The sequence below is a fragment of the Petaurus breviceps genome, unplaced genomic scaffold (genome assembly GCF_028583685.1).
Source record: "Petaurus breviceps papuanus isolate PSGF00001 unplaced genomic scaffold, PetGlider_PUasm1.0 38, whole genome shotgun sequence".
Lineage (NCBI taxonomy): Eukaryota > Metazoa > Chordata > Mammalia > Diprotodontia > Petauridae > Petaurus > Petaurus breviceps.
The window spans coordinates 37,088,948-37,109,023 of NW_027186304.1; the positions used below are offsets into that span (position 1 = coordinate 37,088,948).

The 20,076-nt window shown below is 37.8% G+C and overlaps 1 protein-coding gene and 1 long non-coding RNA gene across 8 annotated transcripts in view; one reads left to right on the forward strand and one right to left on the reverse strand.

Moving 5' to 3' along the window:
• The window catches only part of LOC138170446 (uncharacterized), a 21,131-nt gene extending 1,996 nt beyond the window's left edge, over window positions 1-19,135 (reverse strand). Inside the window, exons 1-2 of the long non-coding RNA XR_011170628.1 lie at window positions 19,013-19,135; window positions 2,089-2,141 (exon numbers count right to left, since the gene is read on the reverse strand). This is a non-coding gene — a long non-coding RNA (uncharacterized lncRNA). The remainder of the gene's footprint in view (window positions 1-2,088; window positions 2,142-19,012) is intronic.
• RBBP8 (RB binding protein 8, endonuclease) overlaps window positions 1-20,076 on the forward strand; it is a 120,564-nt gene that overhangs the window by 5,259 nt on the left and 95,229 nt on the right. For 2 of the 7 annotated variants that reach the window (XM_069099770.1, XM_069099774.1), the window contains exon 1: window positions 19,214-19,427. The exons of the other annotated variants lie outside the window; for them this stretch is intronic. The gene's annotated coding sequence lies outside the window, so the exon portion shown is untranslated. Of the gene's footprint in view, window positions 1-19,213; window positions 19,428-20,076 lie in introns of those variants that run through there. 7 annotated transcript variants of the gene reach the window in all.

The following is a 20,076-nucleotide window of genomic DNA, read 5'->3' on the forward strand; positions in this document are numbered from 1 at the left end:
AGAAGAAGAAGAAGAAGAAGAAGAAGAAGAAGAAGAAGAAGAAGAAGAAGAAGAAGAAGAAGAAGAAGAAGAAGAAGAAGAAGAAGAAGAAGAAGAAGAAGAAGAAGAGATAGAATTCCCCAATTTCTGCTCAAATTGTCAATTTGCCTCCCCAGAGGGCAGCTACTAACTATTTTCAGGGTTCCAGAGGTAACTCTAGGGTTTGGGTGGTAGTGGTGGTGTTAGATTTAAAACAATTTTTGTTTTCATTGATTGACTGATTGATTGATTTTTTTCCAAAAAGCTGGGACAATTTACTTTTTGTCCTGTACAGTTTTCATTTATGATTTCTTGAAATACAGTTCTGAAAAACAGGCTTTAAAAAGGTGCACTGTGTTTCAAATGGAGCTATATAACCACACTTTAAACCCAAATCATTCTGGCTTTCACTGAATGGCCAACAATTCCACCAGCCCAAGTCTTTGTGGCTCATTTTTAAAGTTCTGATGGCTTAGAATGAGTATAAATAGCAATTGTTTTCTATTCTGGCCAGAAACTTTGAGGGTCTTCCCTTACCAGATTGATATTTTTTGTGATGGTAAATTAGGCCATTTTTGTCTCAATTCTTACTTAGCCCTTAGGCATTGAATGGGTTTGCCTCAGGCAGTCTGAGACCTGGGAAAGACCTTAATTTAGAAAGGGCAAGGTCACCCACTGCATCCCAGGCCATCTAATCGCTTGCTTTTTTTTCTTACCATTGAACTTCAATGACTCCGGAGGATAGAGGGAGGCTGAAGAATGTACACAGCTAGACCTCCCTTAAATCTAGCTCACATGAAAGTTAAAACATCACCCTGTGATGTCATTGGTCCTCTTCAAGAATAGAACAATGATAATAATTGAGAAGTTTGTGTCTACCTCAATAAATGGAGTAAAACACTTAAAGAAATACACATCCTTGAAGTATTAAGGATAATATTTATTTAAGGATAAATATTCATCTAATTAACCTAGCATCCTGGCTGTCAAACCTCTATTTCATTTTGCATTATTTGGAGATAGCTTCATACTAGCATGCCTGTAAAGGAAATATTTGACTCTTTTTAAATGCATGCATGCTTTAAAGTTAGAATCTTTTTATTTTGAAATCCTTAAGGGCTTTTTGTACTGAATGAGCCTTGACAAAAAGATGTTACCTAGAAATCAGTTCCGGAGAGGCCATTCTTCATAATATACACCTTAAAACAACATTAAAAATCAACTTAGGTTCACTGAAACTCATTATTTTTTTGGAGATACAACAGAATTCAAGTCTAGGAGTCATTTAGAGATGTGAATAATGTAAGAACACATATGTCTTGAGTTTTCATAGGATCTACGCCCAGAAGGGACCTTAAATATTACCCAATTCCAAACTGTCACACTTAAAGAGAAAGAGTTTGAGGGATTTGGCTAAGACCATACTGGCAATGTGTCGTTGTTGTGGTCTGTCCTTATTTTTGAAGAAGACCAATGACAATCATGGGATGATGTCCTGACTTGCTTATAAATTGGATTTAAGTGAGGCAGAGTTGCACAAAGTCATCAGTCTCACTCTGTCTTCCTCAATCATCAAAGTCCAGTGAAAGGACAATAGCCAAGAAAACTGGCAGTATGCTGGGATGCAGTGGATGACCTTGGCATCTTTGATGTATGACCAAGTTATAAGTCTCCCACAGTGCCTGCTGTAGCTGCCTTCATGGCCACTAGAACAAATTGTTCTTATCTGCCCATTTTGCCAGGGAGTCTTCTCATGCTTGGGGTGGACACCCCCCTAACACCAACAGGTTTGAGGCCTGGGTGTTCAAAAGGATAGCACCTCTAGTGTGAGGCCTTATCAAGCCGTTTTCAGGGCTACTCATCCACCTTTGGTGTCCACCTGATTCACCCAACTCTCACCTGTGGCTCCAAGAAGTTACAGAATGAGCGGCGGCCACACCCCAGTAAAAACCCTTCCCCATAGATGGGCTAACCCAGGTTAAGGCAGTATGTAGTAAGCAGCAGAGATGGGATTTGATTCCTGGTCCTCTGACACCAAATAAAGCATTCTCACCACTATGTCCTACTCACCTCCTTGTGAAGAGATGAAAATGGTGCCTGTTCCACAAATACACTCAGCGTCCCTAGGAAAAAGGGGAAGAAAGTTTACGTATTAAAGAGTATGATGGCAGTGAGTCACTGACGGAGCATACATATGCAAACAAGACAACCCAAAACGCCGTGCTCAAAGGCCTCGATGGTCTTTCCACTTTTTGTGATACCTATCATTAACAAACTTCCCTTTGCACCAAATTATTTTCTTTCATACTCTTTTCTTCTTACTGCCTTTACAGAATCCTGACTCCCTCTAGAAGATATACTACATTCTTAACCATCCTCTTCAGTACTGTGTGCTTTTGTTATGCTCTCCAAAACACTAGTAGAGGGGGGCCCTTTTCCCTTCAGGTTCATTCTGACCATATCCCCCCATCTGGATCTTTGACAATCTACCAACCTACAGATTGCTCTCCTTGCTTTTTTAGATTCACTTGATCAACCATTAAGTATGATCAACCATTACGTAGGTGTCAACCCTGGGTCAGACAGTGTGCTACGCAGTGGAGATACAAATATAAAGAATGAAATAATCCCTACTTGCAAGGAGTTTACATTCTAACTGGGAAGACAACAAGGACCTTCACAAATGTATACAGTGGAGAAATAAGGCCAGGTAACAAAGAATGAATATGAGTATATCCTGACCCTATAAAAATAGTGTCAGGAATGCTAAAGAAGTTCAAGAAGATAAGAAGGATTTTTTTTAAAGCTATATTGAAAGAAAAAGAAGAATCAAAGAAAGGATAGGAGCTTTGTTTAGGGCAGATGGAACAATGATAACTGATAAGAGAGAAGACAGAGTTGCTCCTTTCTTACTTGGCTTTTGTTTTCTCTGCAAAGGAAAAGGAACTTACACTGGAAATGACAGAACAAAAATGTTTAAGAGGAAATAATACTCAAGATAAGTAATGAGATATAGCTGGAGGGCACTTGACTACTTCGATGAATGAAAGTCATCTTGCCCATATATGGTTACTTACATAGATCTTGAAAGAATTGTCAGATGTGGTTGCTGAAGTACTGTTATAGACATATGAAAGATCACTGAAAATGGCAGGATTATAGTATGGAGCGTGTAGAATGGGGAAATGTCCTGACTTCCAAAAAAGGCAAGAAATTAGAGTCTGCAAACTCTAAGTCAGTGAGCTTAACTTCAGTTCCTAGAGAAACCCTACAACAGTTTAAAGGGATGGTTGGTAAAAATTTAAATAGGGAAGAGATGCACAGAAAGAGCTAGCATAATTGTCAAGAATAAGTCATGCAGACCAATCTCATTTCCTTTTTTGACAGGGTTACTAAACTAGTAAATGAGGGGAATGCTGTGGATATAGTTTGCTTAGTTTTCAGCAAAGCTTTTGATAAAGTATCTCATACCATTACTGTGGAAAATATGGAAAGATAGGCATTAGATTATGACATAATCAGATGGATTCAGAACTGGTTGGATAATTGGACTCAAAGTATAGTCATAATGGTTAAATGACAATATGGCGGAAAGTTCCCAATGGTATATCCCAGGGATCTCTGCTTGGTTTTATGCCATTTTAACATTTTTATCACTATCTTAGATAAAGGCATGCATTGCATACTCATCAAATTTACAGATGACACAAAGGTAGGAAGGATAATTTATACAAAGATGACAGAGTCAAGATCCAAAATGATCTTCACAGGTTAGAGCCCTAAATTGAATCTAAGAAGATGAAATTCAATGGGGATTCAAAGGACAATTGAAAAGTCTTGCATGGGGATAAAAACAAATCAAATATCAAATTCTCAAGTATAAAGTGAGAAAGGTAGAATTAGATAGCAGTTGTTCTGAAAGAGATATAAGAGTCTTGGTGGACTGCAAACTCAATGAGTCAGCAGTGTGCCAAAGCAGTCAAAAAAAAGCTAATGAGATGGACTGCATTAAGAAGGACTAAGCTTCCAGGAACAGGTAGGTGCTACTGCCATTGTACTCTTTCCTCATCAGACCTCATCTAAAGGACGGTGTTTATTCCTTGGCAACACAATTTAAGGGCACTAAGAAATTGGAATGCCCAGAGGAAGGTAACCAGGTGAAGGGCTTTGAGTTCTTGTTATAGCAGAATTAGTTGGAGAGCTGAAGAGCAGGGAGGGACATGTATTTTCTATTTTTCTTTTTTTACTATTTTCATGTATTTGAAAAACTCTCTTTGGGGAGGAATGAGATTTGTACTGTTTGGCCTCCAAGAGCAGAACCAGAAGCAATAGGTAGAAGTTGCAAAGAGGCAAATTAGACTTCATGTTAAGAAAATATTTAATAATTTGGTATTAGATATAATAATTAAGAGTTATGCAAAAGTGAAACAGGCTACCCCCAGAGGTAGTGGATTCCATTCCTTGGAAGTATTTAAGTACAGACTAGATGACAACTTACCAAGTATATCATAGTGGAGAGTCTTTTCATGCGCGGTTTATACTATCTAGCCTCTGAAGTACCTTCCAATTCTCAAATTTTGTGATTCTATATAGAAAATGCTTTATAAACCTGAGAATGCTATGTGAATATTAGCTATTATTGCTATTAAATGTACTACCATTTAAATTAATAAAGAAAAATTGACTTAATTTTTAAAAGATATAGGTAGTAACAATAATTATAGAAGACCCTTATATACCTCGCTCTGAGCTGGGCAGATATAATAGAAAGGAAAAATAAAAGGAAAATGCAGAATTGGCAAAATTTCTGGAAAAATTAGAGTAAAAAGACTTATGACATATTTTGAATAGGAACATTAAGGAATATACTCTTTTCAGGACTACATGGCATCTTTACAAAAAAAAAAGCATTAACTAGGGCTCAGAGAAATCATAAATAAATGTAGGAAAGCATAAACACTAAAAACATTTTATAAGGCTTGACAAAGTTAAAATGATTATCATTTAATCCAGTAAACAAAAGCAAAAGATATGGACTTAATAGAGACTTCATACTGACACACTAATCAATGAATGGATCAAAGAACAAAGCACAGAAAAATAAATGCTACATGACAAAGAATGATAATGATAATGATTAGAAAATATATCAAAATTTTGAGGATGCAGCTAACGCAGGCCCTGAAAGAAAAAGTATGTCTTTTATTACATACATGAAGAAAATAGAAAAGGAAATGGTTATTAACCTGAGGTTACAATTCAAATACTAGAAAATCAACAGATAAACTCAAAAAAGCATAAAAAGAAGAACTCTTGAAAATTAGAAGAGAAATAGCTAAAATGAAAATAGGTTTAGAAGTGATAAAAATCTTAATTATTAATTTTTAATTAATTTTTATTGATAATCTAATCTGATTAAAAAGAAGAGAGAAGATCAAGTTAACAAAAGGAAAAAAATAAATAAGGCAAAAATCACAGCATAGAAAAAATAAAGAAAAATATCAGGACCCACCATACAATTTGCCAACAAAATAGAATTTAAAAGAGGACTGGAAGATTATTTACAAAAGCTAATGTACCCTGACTAGAAGAATAATAAATAGAGGTCTTAAACCGCCCAATTTCAGAAAAGGAAATTGAACTAGCCATAAAGGAACTACCAAAAAAAAAAAGATCACTGGTCTATATGGATTCACAGGAGAATTACATAGATTTAGAGAAGAATTCTATCAAACATTTAAAGAACCACTAATATATATATATATATATGTATATATATATATATATATTACAAATTATGCTCATAAGTTAAGAAAACATCACCCATCACCTTTTATAGGTCTTAATACCTAAATCAGGGAAGAGTAAAATTAAGAGAACTATAGACCAACATCATTAACAGAGATTCAAAATTTTTAAATAAAATCCTAGCAAAAAAAGACTATAGTAATAGAGATATCTAAAAATAATTGTTCACTATGACCAAGTAAGATTTATATCAGGGAAGTAAGGAAGGTTTAAGGGTAGCTAGGTGACATAGTGGATAGGGTACCTGGCCTGAAAACAGGAAGACTCATCTTCCTCACTTCAGATTTAGCCTCAGACACTTTACTAGCTGTGTGACCCTGGGCAAGTCACTTATGCCTATGTCTCAGTTTCCTCATCTATAAAATGAGTTGGAGAAGGAAATGGCAAACCATTCCAGTATCTTTGCCAAGAAAACCTTGAATAGCATCACAAAGAATCGGGTATGACTGAAATGACTAAACACATACACATATAAGGAGGAGGACTCAACCTTAGGAAAATAACTAAAATAATTAATTATATTACAACTAAAAATACCCCTGTGGGGGAAAAAATAGGAGCCAAAATCATTTCATGACATCTTGAGGGACTAATCACATAGAAATCCCCCAACCATCTGGTGGTCTAGTAGTGAAAAGCAAAGAAAAATAAAATGTAACAACTTGTGTAAAATGAATAGTCTCATCCATTGTTCTAAAAACTATTCGTTGTTCTAGGATAAGAGACACCTGTAGACTTGCCTCAACCCTGCAGTTTTGTCTAAAAGGACTCCTTTCACAGTTGTAAAAATATTTGGTCACCTCATCTAATCTCTTGCCCTTGAACAGAGAATGTCTTATTATGATAATAAATCCTGCCAGCTGCAAGGCAAATATGAAGAGATTTAGAAGACCTTCTTTTTTCCCTTAAATGATTTTCCACACTTTCCACTCTACCACACTTTCTACTTTGAAAGGTTGCTGTAGAATGCTACTGATTGACTATGTACTCTAAGTGAACCTGAAAAGTTATAAAAACTATATCTGTACCCTAGGAAGTTGAAGTATCAACAGTCTTCCTTAGCAAGCTAATGCCTTTCTTTGCTTTCAATATGAACTCCTATCTGATCCAAAAACACTGGTTTCCCTCTTCCAAAAGGTTTCATCCTTCTTGGTTGGGAGAATTCCCTAACAACCTCAAAACAACATAATATCAATAAATTCAGGAAAAAAAAGCATTTGACAAAATATAATACAAAATACAACTTTTATGCTAAAAATCTTGCAAGATAGGGCATGAGTGGAACAATTTTTTTTTGCCTTTTTTTGGAGGGCAATTGGGGTTAAGTGACTTGCCCAAGGTCACATATCTAGTAAGTGTGTCAAGTGTCTGAGGCCAGATTTGAACTCAGGTCCTCCTGACTCCAGGGTCGGTGCTCTATTCACTGCACCACCTAGCTGCCCTCAACAATTTTTAATATAATAATAAAAAAGTATATATCTAAAGGGAAAAGTCAGGATTATTTGAAATGGTAAAACACGAAGATGGGTAAATATTTAAGTTAAGAAATATTCAAACACTATTGAATTGAATTTGGATTGTCCAGATTTTGCTTTCTGGTCTGAGAGCTATTTAAACAATGTACTTGCATTTCATTTGACTATTTCATTTAACATGGAAGACTATTCTAGAATTTGGCTAATAGGACAAATGTTAAAGAAAGATCCTTAGTCAGTTCCTCTGCAATATAATGCAAATATCTTTTCACCCCCGTTTCTTGTCTAGGTGTAGTGGATGTTTACATCTTTGATATGAAAGACATGCTGTTCGAGTTCTATAAATGGGAAAGATTAATGAAATTCTCAACAGTTCCCCAGAATCATAACTTAACTAGTTCCAAATGAGTAATGGCAAGCCACATTTCCTCAGGGGAAGAGCCAAATGATTATGAAAAGACAAATAATAGTTAGAGGAAGACTTCCTTTTTTATCAGATGCCTCTTGACCATGGCATGTCATCTCACTGGGTTAAGAACTTAGTATTACTAAAACCAAGGTTTAGCCCATAGGTGGCTTGGCTATCTAGCTTCAATCCATTCCATAACCACAGGCTTAATCGAGGGTGTACCTTTGATCAGAAAATGAAGTAAGAAAGAGTTGGTAAGTGCCCTAATGTAAATCAATCATTACTACTGGAAAGCAACTCAAAGCATAGTTCTATTTACCGTATTAGTAATGTCATTTTTATTTACAAATGATAGCATATTATTAATACAACTTTTCAGTCCATAAAAAAGAAACTTCAAGAATTTAGTTTTCTAGCAATGACTCTAACACAGTGATTTTGGGTGTTACCTCAGTTTCTTCTCATCTCATATGGCATCAATATCATAAAATATTTTGATCTATTTTCTGGTCAAAAATTTCTCTGAATTTTAACTTAATAGCTACATTATCAAAATAAATCTGTCAAGAAATTTACTAGGCTATTTTCATCAACTCAGTTTTTTTGTGTACAAGTATAAAGCTAAAAAACCTGCCTTTGCTTTCTATCTTTGATCCATTCCCACAAAATCTGAGAGGTACCGAAACTTGATCTTCTGTGAGAAAGTTATTTTCTAATGTTTTCTACAATAAACAGTAAACGATCACCTTCTAGGCTTGTTTACTGGTTGTTAAGGTGCTGAGCCATAGCACATTACATTAGTTAACATATACTCTGAAAGTACTGCTAAATACAGTATATTTATAACTGAATGAAAATAAATTGACCACACTGAAGTCTCTTGGCCTCAGTCTAAGGGCATTTATCTTACATCTCTGAAAACTTTATTTATACTATGAGTGACATGGCCTAATAATACCATTTTATAATAAACAAGGCACAAGTAGCTACATGAAAAATAGAAAAATTGAACATCTGCATAAATGTTCTTTATTATTTTATTTAAGCAACTATCATGTTTGCTCACAAAATTGATGCAACTTTAAAGATGCTTGGGAAAATCTATCCTGAAAGAGCCACAATTTTTTTGGTTATTTGAAGTGATATTAAAATAAGTTCTACAAATATCTTCCAGGGGTGAGGAACCTGTGGCCTCTAGGCCACATGTGATCCTCTAGGTCCTCAAATGTGGCCCTCTAACTGAATCCAAGCTTCACTGAACAAATCCCCTTAAGAAAAAGATTTGTTCTATCAAACTTGGATTCAGTCAAAAGGCTGTACCCAAGGACCTAGAAGGCCACAGATTCCCCATCTTTGTGACCTTCTATAAATGCTTATGAATGGATAAGAGAAAGGATATAGTATACAGGACTACTATAAGTAAGCTCTGTGAGGCACATTCCATTGAGCATTGCTAGACATCTAGAACTCACCCTCACAAAGAAATTTTCACCAATTTTCCCATACATTTTAAGATCCAGATCAGATTCCTGCTACTATATGCCTTCTCCTTCACACTGAAAGTTGAGTATTTCAGAAACTAAAGTTATACAAATGTTAATAAAAATAAAAGTTATATAAATTAATTAATTACTTAGAACAATCTGTGACAAATTTATATCTGGGTTTCTCTCATCTCTAGGGTGAAGGGTTTAGATTAGAGAGCCTCTCTTAAAGTCCTGAGGGTCAGCCAGGTCACAGGGGCTGAGCCCAAACAAGAACACTGAACATAACTTCCAGATCAGTACTTGTGGCAATAGACCACACTGGCAGCCTCCAGAGGGTCTCTAAACTGGGTCAGTCAGGATTGAGGATTCTAGAGTCCAAAATAACTCATAACTCACTCCTTGGAAGCCTTCTGCTCTCATAATACCAGAAAGTCTACCAAGCCACTGAGCTCAAAACTCATTGTTTGGCAGAAGAAACAACTTGATGCAGCTGAGAAGGCCTTGTCCGTTCTTGTGCTTTCCCTTGTGTATTCTACTGGTCTCTTTACTGTTACTCATTCAAAACCCTCCATTTCCTTACTCCAAGTATTCTTCCTGGCTGTCCTTGCCAAGTCTAGAACATACTCCCTCCTCATCTCTACCTCCTGACTTTCCTGGCTTCCTTCAAGTACTACTTGAAAGAAGTTTATCCCTCAATGCTAGTGCCTTAACCCTTATGGAAGGACAAGGCACTGGCATTAGAGCCTTCTAACTGACAATTTCAGGGCAGCTAAGTGGCACCATTGCGCACAGGTGCCAGGCCTGGAGTCAAGAAGACTCATCTTCTCAAGTTCAAATTTGACCTCAGACACTTACCAGCTGTGTCACCCTGGGCAAGGCACTTAAACCCTCTTTGCCTTAGTTTCCTCATCTGCAAAATGAGCTGGAGAAGGAAATGGCAAACCACTCCAGTTTTTTTGCCAAGAAAACATCAAATGGGGTCACAAAGAGTTGCATATAACTAAAACAACTGAACAACAAAAATGTCCAATTTATCCTCTGTGTGTGTATATGCATACATATATATATTATGCATACATACATACATATGCATAGTTGTTTATATAGCTGATATGTGGTATCTTTGAGGGCAGGGATTTTTTTTCTGAATTTCTTTGTATCTCCAGTGCTTAGCACAGTGACTAGAACATAATAAGCATTTAATAAATATTTGTTGACTTGAACTGGCTTAAAACTGCTTCTAACTATAGAAACACTAACATTTGTTATCCAACATTGCTTGCATTCCTTTGAGGGAGAGGAAAGGAATTCAGGAAAAAACAGGTTCAGTTTTCTTTTCTTTTTACCATTATTACTATATATACACATATGTATCTATATATCAATATATATTTACATTTTCATATAAGCAAGTCAGTGAGTGAGCATCTAGAATTTGTTCAAACAACATACAGAAACACCAATGAAAGCATCCCCATGCAATTCTATTAATATCCCCAGCCAGACTAAGAGCGCTCCATTCAGTTTTAATACCTACCCAGCATGGGGCCTCTGAAATCTGACTAACATCCAAGGGGGTGATTAATTATGTCTTACTATGTAAACATTTCTGGGTGTGCAAGAAATAGAGAGACCACTGATACGCATGCTTCTGGTTAGTAATCACTTTCGGTCATTCATTACTCAGCTACTTAAGAGATTCTATCTGATGATATATCTCAAACCACTTATTAAAATGAAAAAGGAACACTGAAAAAGCAGACTCAACTTGCAAAAGGGCTTCTTTGTGTACTTGTGAGATGTCTCCTATAAAATCACACATGAAAAGTGTTCCACCACAAGTGATGTCCACATGGGACAGCTAGAGGAATATCACATCTTGGTTTCAAAAACATTTCATATTTGCTCAATCATCAGATATTTACTGAGTACTCTCAATGTTAAAGACACCATGCTTAATACTAGAAAGAAAGCAGCACAGTATATAACCATTACAGGGCTTGCTGTATTATCTCTACCTATGATATATGACAGTCAGTGAACAAACATTTTTAAGCGCTTAGTATGTCTCAGGCAGTGTGCTAAGTGTTTAGTAGGAAAGTAAAGGGAATAAATGTTTATAGAGTACCTTCTATGTGTCAGGCATTATGCTAAGTGCTATTATATCATGTGAGACTCAGAACTCCACAAAGTAGGTGCTTTGATTAGACTTGTTTTATAGTTGAGGAAACTCAAGTAAACAGAACTTAAGTGACTTGCCCAGGCTCACATAGCTAAGTATCTGAAGACAGATTTAAAGTCAGGTCTTCCTGACTCCAAATCGAACACTCTACTGTGCCACCAACTGCCTTTATATAAAGGCAAAAATAGTCTTTGATTTCAAAGATCTCACAGTCTAACGAAGGAGGCTATATGAGAATAATTCTGTAAAAATAAGATATAAAAAGGTATACTGGAGATAATCAATAAAGAGAAGGCACTAAACTAGTATTGAGGAAAGCTAGGAAAGGCTTCTTGAAAAAAAAAGCGAGAAAACAGGAAAAAAGCACAGTCAGCAAATGGAGTGTCTTAGGAAGTTCAAAGAAGCCTCTGGTACTGGACTGTAATGTACAAGGAATGGAGGGAAGTGAAGTATATGATTAGAAAGATAGAGAGTGACTGGGTTAGAAAAGGTTTACAACTAAACAGAAGATTTTATATATTATGATTCTGGAGATAATAGGGAGCCACTATTGTTTAGGAGATGACTTAGTCAGACCTACAGTTTATAAACACTACTTTAATAGCAGAGTGAAGGATGAACTGAAGTGAGGAAAGACCCAAGGCAGGGAGATCAACTGGAAGGCTATTGCAAGTCCAGATGTGAGGTTGATAAGAGCTACATCAGGGTACTGGTGGTGTCAGAGGAGAAGGGAGTGTATACAAGAGATATGGAACAGGACAGTATCAATATGTTACAATACCAGGATTGGTATCAATCTGTTTCAACATATTGATACAGAAACTGAGAGTGAGGAAAAGATGATAACACCTAGGTTGCAAGCCCTACACAGTAAGATGCAAGTTAGGAAGAAGGGAGAGATTTAGGGGAAAATAATGAGGTCAGTTTTAGATATGTTGAATAAAAGATGTTCATTTGGCAATTTGAGATTCCAAGTCAGGAGAAGGGTTAGGGTTGTATGAATAAATATGAGAATTATCTGTATAGAGATGATAATTGAATTCAGAGAATTTTACCTAAGTTCATATAACTCTTAAGGGAACTAATATTTCGGGTTACAAAGGAAGAGTTTTAGCTCCTTATTTTGTTACTCTAATATCTTCCAGAAAGATAGGAGGATTTAAGCTGCAAGCCACCTCAGGTATCATTAATTTTTTAAACTTTTTTTTTTTGCTTTTTTTGGAGAGAGGGAGGTAGGATGATTGGAGTTAAGTGACTTGCCCAAGGTCACACGGCTAGTTTTTGTATTAAATGTCTGAGGCCAGATTTGAACTCAGGTCCTCCTTACTCCAGGGCCTGTGCTCTATTCACTGCGCCACCTAGCCACCCCATATCATTAATTTTTTAATTAACAAATATTTATTTTTTCCTCCTCCCATCTCTCCCCAAGTACACAAAAATTTTTTTAAAGGAAAAAAAACCCCTTGTAACAACTAAGCATAGTCAAACAAACCAAATTCCCACAGTCTCATTTTCCAAAAAAATTTTTTTTCATCCTGTACCTTGAGTCCATTATCTATCATCACCTGTCCTCCGGTATCATGATTTGTCAATCAAGTCTTCCAAAGTTGTTTTTCTTTAAAATATTGATTTGTATTAATTTTTTTTCTGGTTTTTAAGTCTAGCTTTTTAATAACAATGTTACTTTTAGTCTGGATCAATTTAAGAGCCCACAAAGAGCAAGATACACTTACAAGAAAGATATGAATGGGAATATGATTTAATTTCACCATTTGGTGTTGAACAGTTCCTTTGATATGATAACTAAGAATTGAAACAAGAAGCAAATAAGACCCAGGAAGTGTTTTGATTGAATTTTGATCCCAAAATATGTTAGGAATGACAACAACACATTGTTTCCTTAACCTTTCAGCCTGAATAATTTAATCAGGAAAAGCAAAGGGCCAATTTCTGAAACGAGGGTATAATTTTTCTTAAGCTGTTTTAGAATAGGTTGAAAGAACAAGAAATATGAGAATATTTCCAACAGTACATATAGAATACAAATTGTGTGTGTGTGTGTGTGTGTGAGAAATATCATTAGCTGAAAAGTTTTAGCTCTGGATCAACAATGAAAAATGTTAATTAGTAATTAGCTTCACTGCTTTTAAAAATATTACTTCAATATTTTAAGGACCTATAATTTTATATCTGTGATTATTCTCATTCCACCAGAATAGATTGCAACCATTCTGTACCTTCATAGATGCACTACTGTGGCTTAAAAATTAATCCTTTATTTGTGATTAATCTGATGATTACACTTAACCAGGCAGCTGTGTTGGCCTTCAGAAAATAGTTTATCACTGAGTCAAAATTCTTAAAGCTTTTTTAGCTTGGTGGAACTTGGTAAAATTCACACTTCCATGATACAGCCTTTGAGAACTCATGATCACTTCCATGCCACAATAAGAGCATTCAGGTAGGACATTAGTAAAGTTTAAGATATAATAAATCTTTTTTTTAAAAAAAGACTATATTAAAAAAGCAAGCAGTGAACCTTGGAATAATGTGCTCTTTGACCGACAATTTTAATAACAATCACAGAATTTGAGAGTTGGAAGAGACCTCAGCAGCCTTCTAGTTCACTCAGTACATGAAAGAATCCTGTCTATTTCATTCCTAATAAGTTGTGCCCTGAAGCTAACTTAATATATTGAGTTGCCATATTTTCCAGAAATACTGGACCCAGGATATGCAGGCGTCCCTAAACAAGTCAAGGATGAAGCCCTCCACCGAGCTGACATATTTATTATTTCCATTCCTAAGTGATTATAAATCCTCTGAATAAAGACCTCTAAAGAGGGGGAATCCATCACTTCTCCAGGCAAGCCATTCCACTTTTGGACAGTTCCAATTATAGTGAGAGACAAGGGTCAGCAATTTGTTCATCCTTGAATATTCTACTCCTCACCTCTACACACTATTGCAAACATCATTTCTACAGCTTCTTTTATAACATTAAATCTTGAGAGACAGTGCTTAAGGGTATAGTGGGGGGAAATGCAGGAACAAGGAGTCAGAACAACTGTGTTTGAATCTTCACTTGTTATAAAGGTTATGCAACAATGCGCCTCAGTTTCCTCATCTGTAAAATAAGGAGTTAGTCTAGATGACCTCTATTAGCTCCAGATTCATTATCCTACAACTCATTTCCAGGTCCTTCCCCCTGCCTCAAGCAGTTATCCTCTTGTCTTATTTCTACTTTCTTTCTATCTGCAACAGTGCAAATTGCCCTAGTGCATAACTCACTTTAGGACTGGTAGTTCTGTCTGGAGATAAAAGCATTCATTAGTTTCTCTTATCTTGCCCTTAGGTCATGGTCTTCTTCAAACCTGGTTTAAAATAATATGAAACAAAATTCTTGTAATGTCTAGTAGTTCCTCCACTGAAGTCCTCTGATGCTTCATCATGTTCTGGATAGGATCCTGAGCTCTCAAAGGCTAGGCAAGCAGAATACAAGTTCTGGCAGGTCCCTCCAAGCTGGAAAAGCTTTGTCTGGCAGGTGACAGACTATATAATCTATTGTGGATCAACTAGCCAGGCCAAGTTTGAAGGGGAGCTATTCACCAAGCTGGCCACAAGGTGATAATTTTTTTTGCCTACAACAACACTTTAAGAACATAAGTTAAAGGGGGATCCAGTCTAATAATGATCATGATGATAATAATAATTTATATAGTACCTACTATGTACTAGAGTTAGACACTGGGCTATGCTATCTATCAACACGTCCTCATTGATCCTCACAACCAACCCTGAGTTGTTGTTAGTTAATTCAATCATGTCTGACTCTTTGTGACTCCATCTGGAATTTTCTTGGGAAAGACACTGAGGTAAGTGTTATTATTATCCCCAATTTACATATGAGGAAAACTGAGAGAAAACAGAAGTTGTGACTTACCCAGGGTCACCAAGATAGTAAGTGTCTGAGGCCATAGTTGAACTAAGTCTTCCTGACTTCAGACCTAACGCTCTCCATTGTACCACTTCAGTGGCTCAGTGTGCTTTGCAGGTGCAGGATATGGGAGGTGAAGAGTGGAATGGGGTAAAATCCACAGCAGTGAAGTCATGAATTCTTTAAGAAATTAAATAAATGCCTAGTAGAGTGTGGTAAACAGTGAACATTCAAAATTAACTTATTATAAGTATATAAGTTTACCATGTGCAACCTAAATTCAGAAGTTCCTATCTTCTATACATAAATATACACACACACACATTTGTATGTATATACATTGTTTTAAGCACCGGGTATTAGATCTGACTGCTTAAGACAGGATTTCTCAATGTAACAAATGGCACACAATAATGCTGTGCTAAAGCCAGTAACTCCCAAACCTTTTCTGCCCCCAAGGGAAAAACTGCCTACACATGTACCTCCAAAATGATAAAGGGAGATAATATACTTCAGCTTCCTGGGAGGAGGAAAAAAAGGAAGGAAGAATTAGATGGCTTTAATTCCAGAGAAGGAATTTATAAAGCTGAAGAACTTCAGTCACTGATCTCAATTCTGAATTTTAATGAAGTCACCATTACTTGCTTCTTACCTAATCTGACTATATCTTAACACTTGTTCTATTACCCCAAAAAGATCACTGATATATAATATGAAAACAGACAGAATCCTTTTATTCATTTCACTAATTAGCACTTTACTGTATTCACAAGTACTTTACAGTTATTTAATTAGTTATAAAACATTCCTTTGAGAGAAGCCCAGAGGCAGGTTATTTAATTTATATACTCCAAGATGGCTGGAATTATAATTCAAATCTCAGTTCACTGGATTCTGGGGATCTATAACTGTGGTTTCCTTGAGAAATCACTATAAAATAATTCCAACACTTTCTCATTTTTATTTGTTGATTTTTCCAACCTACTCAAGCTTACCAAGACATAAACTAATATGACATTCATGGAGGCCAGGCAGCTAATTTGCTTTACAAATAAGAAGAGACTCAGAGAAATCTGTGAGCACTGGGTTTGGAGTCAGTAGAACTAGGTGCAAAGCTGGCTTTAGACCCTTCCTTAGGGGTGTGCAAATAACCTCTGCTTCAGTTTCCTCATCTGTAACAAAGGTATAATAGCACCTACTTCTCAGGATTGTTGTGAGGATCAAATGAGATAACAATCTAAAGCACTTAGCACACAGTACCTAGCACCTAGTAAGCACTATATAAAGTTAGTTAACTATTATTATGTGTATAGCACTGTGCTAGGAGCTATGGAGGATGTAAATGTTATTGGATGGAAAGTTCAAAGGGAATTTACAATCTGATGATTTGGACTCTAATGAGTATGAATTCTTGTTTAAAGAGCTACCCTTTTGCTTGGACTATAGTCCAAGTAGTCTTTAATGAGGACTTCAGGCTTCTATTTTGCCTTTTCCCTTGTATGTTGCTTCTGGAGAGGTCACCAAAGAAAGGCTTAGAAATCAAATTTGCTTTCCCAAGACCATGTGGCCTGTAAGTTACCTTCTTCACTCTTGAAGAAAAGTTAAAACAGTGTTTCTTATAATGAATTCTCAAACAACCCCTTTTTTCTTGTTGTGAAACTAGTCATATAGAATTTAGTCCCAGTTAGATGATGGCATTACAAGCCACCTTATTAAAGATGCATAACACCTCTGCTTGAGTACCTGCTGGATATACCCCAGCTTCCTATGTTACTGTCTAGGCTAAGAAAGGAAAGAAATCATATGCTCCTCCCCCAAAAGAAAAAGATTCTCAACTCTGCTATTTAACATACAATAACCCAATTAATGCAGGATTTCCGTTCTTAATGTAAAGCATTTTACTCCAATCCTCAAAAATACTTCAGATTTTAATGCTTTTCAACTTTGCTTAAATTTACCAAAAATAACAATTTTACATAAAGAACAAAATAAGTATTATTTCATCAGTATTCCTTGGCTTAATTTTGGCTATTCTTAAACAAAGAAAGCACTTTCTTCACATGCAAGGTGGGTGGAAAACATTAAAATCACTTTAAGTCAGATAAATCTTGCCATCAGTACTATAATAAAGTGAATACGTTGGACCACTGCATAGAATTATTGTGCGACAGTTAAAAAATTTTAGCTTTACAAAACATACCAGCTTCCTACGCTTATAATTATTTCAATATGTTCTTAGCAAAATTTATTGGGTTTTGAGATAACAAAATTCTACTAGGTTCTGTTATAGCAAACAACTTAATCCTTTTCTGGTCCTATAGTTATAGGAGATAAAAAAACCAATTCAAAATTGTCAAAACAGTTGTGTCCAGTACCACATAAAGATTGTTTCTTCTTAATTTTCTATTTGGTATGGGGTTTATTTTCTCCATGCTTATGTAAAGCAGTATATTGAATTTAGTTGGATTACTTTCTAAAATAACTCAAACATCTTTAGGGCTAAAGCTCAAGAAAGACAGTACACTGTAGTGGAAAAAATCAATGGGAATAGAAAGAAAGTCCTTCAAAATTAGGCTTCAAACTGCTTTTCCAAATTCCAAATCTGGTAATCTCTTTCACACATACCACCATCCAGAGACAAATTGGTCATCTTGCTCTACTTAGAGCCTTTCCACAAATTGTCTCCCCAAGCTTGAAATGCTCCCCCTCTTCACCTCTACCTCATAGAATCCTTAGTTTCTTCCCATGCTCACCCCAGATCACCCCAGCATAAGGTTTTTCCTCACCACTACCACCTCACCCCCCAATATATAACCTTATAGTTTGTGTATATTTTGCGATATGTTTTATAATTCTATATGTACATATATTCACATTATATTCATTGAGGGCAGAGACTGGTTTTTGTTGTCATTTTGAAATTTATCCTCTACCTGGGTGCCTAATTCCTAAAAAATGCTCACTGACTTTTAATTTGCAGTCAAAAGAGCTGGGATCACAATCTGACTCTTGTCATTTACATTACACTTTTTGGGACCTCAGTTTCCCCAATTGTAAAAGCATTTACTTCACAGTTATTATGGGGAATCAAATAAGATAATATATGTGCATAAAGCACGTGGCAGATCCTAAACCCTATATCAAAATGTCATTCTTGTATATAAACTTTGGAATCTCTTTCAGCTCTATCCTATAATTCCCCTAACCAAGGAGTTCCTGACCTTTTTGGTGCCATAAAGCTCTTATGGCAGTTTGGTTCGCCCATGCATCCCTCCTCAGGATGTCTTGGGTTAAAAAAAAAAAGTTTAATTCATAACTAGAAAATGCTGAATTTCACTTAACAGTTAGTGAAAGTTAAAAGACAAGTTTTGTTAGGGTTTGTATTTTCCTCATCCAAGTTCAGCTTTCCTGACAGCTAAGAGCTCTCCGCAGATGCCAGGTGAAATACTCCAGCTTTAAGGGGTTTCTTCTCCCACCAAAGCATCACCAAAATGCCTTCGCCATCCTCTACTTCCGAGCGAGCTTGGAACTCCTGCAACCAAACTTCAGCATTAAGCCGAAACACACAGGTTCGAGAAACTGGCAAGTCTGGTAACCCCCTCCCGGCGCGCCCTTTTATAGAGGGGAGAAGGGGCGGGGCCTGGCGCGAGCCCCGGGAACCCAGCCCTAGCGGAGGCAGGACTGGGGAAGCCCAACCTCGTGACGTCTCGCGGCGTCCTCATGAGGGGGCGGGGCCGACTCAAGCCGGCTCTTTGCAGATCGCACTAGCTGTCTTTCCCCCCGCCTCTTCCCCTCCCCTCCTCTCCCCTCCTTTTCCCCTCCCCGCCCAAAAGCGCGGGCTGGCCCCAGGGCCGAGGTTCCGCTGGCCGGGCTCGGACGCTGGGGGAGGGGGGGGGGAGTGGAGAGAGCGAACGCCTCACTTCGGCGCCCGGAGGGGCTCTTCTCCTTTACCGGGACCGCTCCTCGCTCCTGCAAGCGCCCAGAGATCTTTGTGTGGAGTCCGGCTGCCCCGCGTTTTCCCGGGTCTTTCGGTCCCTCTGCCCCAGAGTTCCCCCCACTTCCGGTGGGGTGGTGAGAGGACACCCCCTCCCTCCCTCGAGCGCGCACTGGGGTAAGTTGTGAGTCGGAGGTCGGAGTGCGCGGAAGCGGGCGGCGGGAGCAGGCGAGTGCCCGGGCTTCCGCGCTGGGATCCCGGGTGTGTGGTTCAAAGCGACCGCAGGGAGTCTACCCTCTGGTCCCACGCCTCCGTTCTCCAGGCGAGGAAACTGAGGCCCAGGGAGGGGCCGGGCGTGGCCCCGCCCCCTGGCCGCCTGGGCCCCTCACCGGAGGGACCTCCTTAACCCCCTCCCGCCCGCTCTCCTCCCCCGCTTGCTGAGTGCTGGGGCGCGGGACCCCGCTGGTGCCCCAGTGGGACTGGTCGCTAGCCGGCCACTCCCCGGATGAACGGAGCGGTATGTCCAGGGACGAGCACCCGAGCCGGGCGCCTTCATTCAGCCCGCGGCACCCGGTGCCCGGTGGAGTGGCGAGGATAGAAAGTTTAGATAAAAGATAATCCTATCAGCGCTGTTTCCTGTACTAGGCTGCTGGTTCTTTAACTTTCCTTTTGGTCTTGTAAAGTACAGAGATTCTCTTCCCTTCTCTTCTCCTTCCCTCTTTTCTCCTCCATCTCTTCTCTCAGCTTTCTTTTTCTCCTCTTCTCTTCCCTTCTCTTCTCTTCCCTCCCTTCCCTCCCTTCCCTTCCCTCCCCTCCCTTCCCTTCC